We start from the raw sequence: 8771 nt of genomic DNA on the forward strand, positions 1-8771 counted from the left end.
GTCCATCCTTAAGGAAATCAGTCCTATACTCATTGGAAGAACTGATGCTGAAGCTGAAACTCCAATACTTTGGCTACAATACATTTGAAGAAATGACTTATTGGAAAATACCCTGATGCTGGGAAAGACTGAAGGCAGGAGGAGAAGGGGACAACAGAGGATAAGATGATTAAATGGAATCACCAACTCGATGGACATGAGCTTGAGCAAGCTCTGGGAGTTGGTGATGGACAGGGAAGCCTGATGTGCTGCAGTCCATGGGGTTGCAAAGAGTCAGACACAACTGAGCAACTGAACTGATACTGATCCTGATTACATAGATCACATCTCACAGAAATACAACAAAGATGTCATTTTTCCATGAGATCTTATTTTTTAAATATATAGACATATATTTCAACAGGAATATTTTCCTCTCTCCCTTTCCATTTTTGAATCTAGTAGAGGATTGCATTTCTTTTTCTAAATAAAAATAAAAGACTGGCACTAAGGCCAGTTCTATGCAAACTAAAGATTTTTTTTTTTACATTTATTGTAAGAGGAGCACTCAGAATGCTTCTGCTTTGAGTGATGTTCATGCAGAAGAATAAGGTTTGACCATCCTATATTTCAGTCTACTATCGAGAAACTAAAAGCTCCTTTGACACAGCCGAGCCACTAGTGCAAGTCAAGGTTATAACAAATGTCATTTGATACATTAGGACACTAATGCCCAAGCCCAGTTAATTCTTGCTCAAAAGTTTGTTTACTGCCCTGCAGCCCAGGTCCAAGTGATTTTATGTTGGAGATTGGGAGTATGAGGAATTGAGGCACAGGCAGCAATCATTATTAACAGTTCCATAGCAACCACAAGTCTTTTCCTAAAAACCAAGGCTCTGACACTGCAAAACAAGTTTTAGATGAAATTGGCGTTGGACCTTTGTATACTGCTTGATCTGGGTATCGAGATAAAGACTTCTGCGGTGAGAACCTCATTTCTAAAAGGAACAGGCAATAAGTCATATTATTAGAGATACATTCTTCTTATTTTTGTTTTAACCATTGCATTATCCTGTAGTATTTGAAACTGTAAAATTACCTTTAACTCTGCACACAAACTGCCCCACTAAAGAAGCTATACCTTTAGCAAAACAGCTTGATATTCATAATGCTTAAAGACTTTACACTGTAAAATCAATTCAATAAATATATATTGAGCAATACAGCCATTTGTTTTTCCTGCTTGGTAAAATTCACAGTGCCCAAAGCATGAAGACACAAGCATAGGGGAGAGGGAACGAACTTTCTGACAGCTTACTTTACACCAGGCTGGGCTAGCCAATGGTCAAGTGTACTGAGTACCTACCACATGCTAGACACAGCTAGACACAAGCACTGTCTCATTTAATTAAACAAATCCTATTAAAAAGGTATTGTTTTTACACCTGAGACTTTTGAAGTTAATCTACTACTCAAACTAGTGGGGAGAGTGAGGGAACTCCAGCATTCTTAACTACTCGAAGTTCTCATTCATCATATTACAATTTAACTGTTTTTCCTTTTGAAGGTCACAGAGTTCAAAGACTTATCCAAGTTCCTGTAACTATTGGGTGTTGATGGTCTGTGCTCAACCTCAGTCTGAAATCCATGCTAAACTACCAAAACAGACTCCTAATTATATCACTTACCCAACTGTGCTTAATTATGAATCCCTTTATAAGCTCTCTGATGGTATGGTATTAACTTCATTTCATCACCCCTTATACAGCATCACATACAACTGCACTTCGTAAATGATTTTAATGTTTGTCATACTAATGGTAAGAAAAAGTTGCTCCTGATTCTCAGAGAGCCACACAGAGACTGTTATTCAGGTATGCTGAGGCCACAGAGGTGCTCCTAAGCTCCTTGGCATTGTCCATTGTCAGTGGCTGCGGGGCTCACTGTGGGCACAGTTTAATAAGCGCAAGCTGTCAACAGAGATAGATACTGGAATTAGCTAATTCAAAGATGGGACAAGACGTCTGCCTTAAACTCTTCAAGTTAAAGGAGTCATATTCCCGTGTCATGCTAGAGAAATCATACTTTATCCTGCCTCGACACACCCTCTCATAGGCTGAAATTATGGGCAAATGGCGAATCAGCATGGGCTGGGGGGAGTGTGGAGGTTTGGGAATAGGATGAACCCTGAGCCTCGGAAGATGATTCCTGCGAAACCATCCAGCTGTCTTCGCAGGGAAAATGGGAGCCACGTCACACAGATGCCGGTGCCTCCACTTCTGTGGGCAAGCAGTCAAGGAAACCCTCCAGGCCAGCCCTCGTCCTTCAGATGTGTGCTGCAGGCAGCACGTCTCCCGGGGCTTTGGCCAATGGTCACAGACTCGGATGCCTGAAGGGCTCATGCAGGAGTAACATGGTTTGAGGGGGTGTCAAAGCAGTTACAAGTGGGCTCTGACCTCTCTTATGGACACCCTTATCATTCATCTGCCTAGAGGTGGAGCATTTGCTAATTCCCAGAAAGTGATGGGACAACAGCCACCCTGGATTTGTGATAAACTGGCATCCACCGCCCAACTCCATTTGCCATGTGGGAAGTCAGGCCCAGGACTGCCAAAGCTTCCACGTCTTTTAAGAAGAGCCAAAATTCAGATTTACTTTTTACATGAAAACCTCCTGGCTTTTTTAATTTCTGGCAACTAGTTCGAATCATCTTAAACACTGTTTGAGCGGACTGGAACTCTGTCTGCTGTCCGCATGTAGCCTTGGCAAGACCACCAGTTTCTGACTCCGGATCTGTAAGTGAGAACTCTTGGGTTCTCCTTCCTCTCCCCGAGGCACATACATGGGAATACTACTGACAGGATTGGATTTGCCTTGAGAAAAAACACAAAATTTTTCTTAGGGAAATAGAAAATGTAAAAATACCCTTGCCAGAACTTGTAAGAAAATTTCTCTTGCCACTAACTGCATCTGTGAAAAGACTGCTGGTAATTCTGCATAATAAATGCCCTGAGGAGACAGTCACCAGTCACAAAGAAAGGTGGTTATATGTTCTCTTATGGGAAAGCCCCACTTCCTGTTATCAGCATCACTACCTACTTGTGGGTTACCTGCAGAGCCCCTATCAAAAGGATAGGTATTTGGGGTAAACTGAGCATATACTGTGACTATTCCATTTTTATATTCCAGTAGAAAAATGCTTCCTCCTATCAATAACCTGGAGGTCCTACAGATGACAAAAAGCAAGTCTGCACTCTGTTCTGTCATATATCATAGCCAAATGGCCAGCCAATATGCCAATTCTTCAATTCTTTATTGTTAGTAATGAGGAACTAAAGGAAAAGAACACAGCTCAATTTTCTGGATGCTAAATTGAACCTTCAGAGCTCAGAATTAGCGGGGGTGTTGTGAAGGGGAAACTGATACCCATTTAGCACAAGGGGCAAGACGTCCTTTGTTAAGGAGAAACTTTATGCTTGCAACCACCTGAAGCTCTATGGATGCACATGGATTATCTGTGTTCTCTAAGGTCCAGTGGGGGTTAACCAGATCCAGAACCCCAAGAACATGCAAAGAAAGGCAGTGTATTCTGGGTAATGTGCCCTTATTTGAAAAATCAAATTTCCTAGGGACTTTACATCAATAATTTTAAATTCTTTCATAATAAAAGGAAGTCCCCCAGCCACTTCCTTCTCAGAATGAATGGAGAAAAGCAGTATAAATGGCAACCCACTACAGCATTCTTGCCTGGAGAATCCCACAGATGGAGGAGCCTAGTAGGCTACAGTTCATGGGGTCACAAAGAGTCGGAAACAACTGAGCGACTTCACTTTCACTTTCACTCTTAGCCTACGGGATTGCCCCCAAAATTAACCAGAGAAATTGGATGTAATTCCATTGACTCTTTAGTTCTCTTTGTTTTTTCTTTCTAGTATCACTCTTTTTATTGTCAGAGATTGAAAGATCTTTACCAACTCCCTTGTAAGCTAGACTTCTCAGATATTAAATAAAAGCAGTTAGGCCTGAATTATCCAATAACCACAGGGAGTTTTTATCCATAAGAAACATTTTCCCAATAAAAGTACCCATTTTATTAACATTTATTGGACATCTGTACGTGCTGGGTCTAAGGATAAGACTGATAAGAGAAGAGTCTTTACCAACTAGGAATTTTCTATCTCCTGAGCAACTGGAAGTGCTGGGAGCCCCCTACACAAAGAATTAGAATTTACAGAAGCAAAGCAAGAGGGAACAAATAATATGCAAGAATAATAAATCTTCAGCCTTAAGGAAATTGTTATTTGAGAAACAGTCACTTGAGATAGTTAATGGCGATCTTGTAGCTAGGCTGGAATTTCCAGAATGAAGATGAAAGGAATCTAAACAGTGGAAAGTACAGGTAAGCGACTGAGTACACAAGAGTAGAGATTTCTCTGCTCTGAAGTATGAAACAAAATGGTGGAAGGGAGACTTTGAGTGGAAGAAAACCTATAGACTTTGAAACTCAACAATGACAGCAAGCACATTCATTTTATTCACAAGTAAGCATGGAGCACATACCGCATACCAAGACTTGTGGAGGTGCCGGGTTCACTGGTTCACTGCAAACCGAGACATACCCTTCCCTCCTACAATCCCAATATGCCCTAGAATAAACTCCTTTTTCAGTCACTCTCTTGCCAAAAGTTATCAAATTGGTTTTTTTGGGGGGCTTTATTTTGTTTGTTGAATTTTAGGGAATTTTTCTCTCATGGAAACACACTGCTAATTTATGTTATATAACAGCTTTGCTATGATGAATCAGGAATGAATAAACAAAAATATACAATAGAAATCAACGAGAAAATCTGACTTACTTTAGGTAAAGTAACTTTACATCCCGCTTTGAAAGAGTGAATGTTCTCTTCACAATAGAGGTAGACTTTTTAAATAACACTTCCGAAGATACTTGATTTAATTAAACTTGACTTAATGAATTATTAAGTAGGGGGAAGTGGTCCATAATCCTAATGCCCAGATAATCCCTGCTGTACATGGTGGATTCTTAAATCAGAGTGTCTCATCTGGAGGCCCTGAGGAAAATCTGCTTCCAAGCTCATCCTTGCTAGGTGGGCTCGGTTCCCTTCAAGCAGCTGTAGCATGGAAGTCCCCACTGCCTTGCTGTCATCCTCGCACTGCTCTCAGCTCTTAGTAGCGGCTCACTTTCCTTACCAGTTAGTCCCTCTTATTGTTAATCCAGCAACGGCACAATCTTTCTTGTGCTTTGAATCTCTGACTGCCTCTTCTTCAAGCAGCAAAAGAAAACTCTCAGGCTTTAAAAGTCCTCCTGTGATTAGGTCAGGACCACTGAGATAATCTCTCTTAAAGTAGATTACACCACCTAACATAATAAAATCACAAGAGTGAAATCTATCATATTCACAGATCTGGGAATTATTCAGGGTCTGTCCTCCAGGGAGGTAATAAATCTTGGGTCTGTCTTAGAATTTTACCTACCACATAAATAGAGCATAGTAAGGGAATTCAAATGTTGCAAAAATGTTCTGAATGGAAATTAAAGAAATTAGCCTTTTCCTACCTCCCCAACACTATACTGTGGTGATAACCATGGTCAAAACTTTCTTATATATTCTTCCAGGAAAAATATAGAAGATATATAGGCACCTGTACATTTTCTCTTTATATTTAAATAACCAGGATCTGATGGCACCTCATTTTTCTCATTTAATCTTTCTGGGCACGTGTTCCTTATTTGCAAATATGGATCTACATCAGCCTTTCTCACAGCTACACAGGAGTAGCATTTTACTTCTTTAATAGTTACATAAGAATAAACAAAGTGATCAAGAATGAATCATCCTTAAAAGCAAGACAGATTATTTATTATCTCAAGGATTTTTAAACTGTGTGCAGAGTCTGGATCAGACCCATTGTTCTACCTGAAACACCTACTTCTCATAGAGCAGATGGGCTCCCCCAGGTATCCCTAGTTTGGAAGAGAATCAAGTAATTTTTCTCCAAGGTAAATTTAAATAATAGCTTCTGGAGGAAGTGATCTGTTTGGATACAAAAAGGTCTTGATGGAATGTCCTCACATGTGAAGGAAGGATACCAAAAAAGAAGAAGAAAGGTAAGAAGGAGGAAGGAGGAATAGAGGAAGGGGAGAAGAGGGGAAGAGAAGGAAGAAAATAGAAAAGCAGAATAAATCAGTTAAAATTAAAGTCAGGAATTTTTCTATGCTTTAGAAAAAGAATAAAGTTCCACCTTCTGACCACGGCCACATCCTTTCTCCATAGCAACACCAAAAAAATTTTTTAAAGCACTTTATTTCTTTTTTCCAAAAAAAACCCATGCATTTCTTTCTAATTATTGTCATTCTAAAGTTCTTAAACTACAATGTTTGATCTATGGCTTCAAAATACCAATTTTTCATATCTGTTTCTCCTAAGTACAAAAAGACAATGAGACTTCCACTATCTTTCACTGTTCTTTAAATGGGGAGTAGACATTAAAAAATAGACTTGCATTACTGGTCATAACTTGCAAGTCTTAAAGCTTCCACAAAACTCATACATTCAATTTTTTTTACACTGAAGTGACAAGTTGTTCTGCTTTCATCAATTTAAATGAAAACACAGTAAGCGATAATAATGGCCCAAACTTCCATCAGTGTTTTCTCTGAGTGAGGCATCCATGAGTCAAAAGTTCCTCTTCAGAGCTTGGTCCACTGCTCGAAAGTAGAGATGGGCCATTAAACCTAATGTGAATGCCTAAGAACTCATGTTAATTTTGAAGAATGTGTGATTTGCTCTTAAAAGCTTAGACTTTCTCATCTCTACTGCAAAGAGATGTCCTAAAAACACATATCTCTACAGGTTAACTAGTGGGACATGAAAACCTAGCAGCAATTTAAGATAAACCCCAAGGTTGTTTGAGGCAACTGCCAGGGAGAGAACTGCAACCAAGAGGCTATGGGGAAATCCCATACAGATGCAGACAAGCAGAGACTCTGTCCTGTGCCTGCTCCTCGGGGAGTCCTACACCTTAAGGAATATTTTAAAAATATTCTAAGTTCCCCTCTGGTGCCTGGGACCATTAGGGGTTGGCAACGTCATCAGATAGGAAGACTCAGTCCAATAAGGCCCCATGTGGGCCTTTTTCTGTTTTACCCCTTCAGGTGCTGTCTAAGCCTCTATCCTGTGCAAGGGGTAAACCAAACGGCCAAAAGAGCCTTCAGGAGGAAAACTCTCCTAGCCAGCAAAGTAATTCTCTTATGAAGCTGTGAGAATCTGAATGAAATTGGACCTCTGGAGTAGTGCTGACATGACAATTTAGGGCAACCCACATTTCTTTCTCTCTTTTTTTTTTTCATTTATTTTTATTAGTTGGAGGCTAATTACTTTACAATATTGTAGAGGGTTTTTGCCATACATTGACATGAATCAGCCATGGATTTACATATGTTCCCCATCCTGATCCCCCCTCCCACCTCCCTCCCCATCCCATCCCTCTGGGCCTTCCCAGTGCACCAGCCCTGAGCACTTGTCTCATGCATCCAACCTGGGCTGGTGATCTGTTTCAAACTTGATAATATACATGTTTCAATGCTATTCTCTCAGATCATCCCACCCTCACCTTCTCCCATAGAGTCCAAAAGTCTGTTCTATACATCTGTGTCTCTTTTTCTGTCTTGCATATAAGGTTATCATTACCATCTTTCTAAATTCCATATATATGCGTTAGTATACTGTATTGGTCTTTATCTTTCTGGCTTACTTCACTCTGTATAATGGGCTCCAGTTTCATCCACCTCATTAGAACTGATTCAAATGAATTCTTTTTAACGGCTGAGTAATATTCCATGGTGTAAATGTACCACAGCTTCCTTATCCATTCGTCTGCTGATGGGCATCTAGGTTGCTTCCACGTCCTGGCTATTATAAATGGTGCTGAGATGAACATTGGGGTGCACGTGTCTCTTTCAGATCTGGTTTCCTCGGTGTGTATGCCCAGGAGTGGGATTGCTGGGTCATATGGCAGTTCTATTTCCAGTTTTTTAAGGAATCTCCACACTGGGGAACCCACATTTCTGAGAGACACAGCACAAACCTAGGGCCCTGGGATACTATGGTACACTGTCAGTCCTAAGCTTGAGTCAGGCCTGTGGGCTGGTTCCACGTTCTCAGGACGAGGTGCCACCTGTGGTCGACAGCCCCGAGGGGGCACGGCGCCGGCAGGGGTTCTTCACCTAGGGCTGTCACTCCACTTACTCCTCGAGCCCGACATCGTGTGTCAGGCTGTTTCCCCAGGGTTGCCTCACCCTCCACAAACTCCCCAGAGTTTTCCAGCTTTTTGTTCCCCTATAACCAGAGATTCTTCCAATCCATGTCCTCTCTTCCCCTACATCACGTGTTGATATTGTTCCCTGCTAAGCTGGTCTTAAGCCATTCTGGACAATGGATGGACTTTTCTTATACAAACAGGACCACTTTTCCTGTTCCTATCTTCCCCACTGGTGGAAGTGGTAAAAGGCAGAGGAATAGTCAACATTGAAAGAGAACATAATCTAAGAATGCCATGGTCACCACCTAAGAGTTCAAGAGAAAGCGTAAGTGAAGGATGCATCATTCTATGTTTATGCTATAAAATTCTGAGCACTAAATTTGACATGACCAGAAAACAACTTATCATTCATATTTCCTGCATGTACTGGATAAGACTCACATTAGTGATCATCATCAGCAAAGCACAGCAACAACCTTTGAGACAGTCCTGGGAAACCAGTGATCATG

The sequence above is a fragment of the Dama dama genome, chromosome 8 (assembly GCF_033118175.1).
Source record: "Dama dama isolate Ldn47 chromosome 8, ASM3311817v1, whole genome shotgun sequence".
NCBI lineage: Eukaryota > Metazoa > Chordata > Mammalia > Artiodactyla > Cervidae > Dama > Dama dama.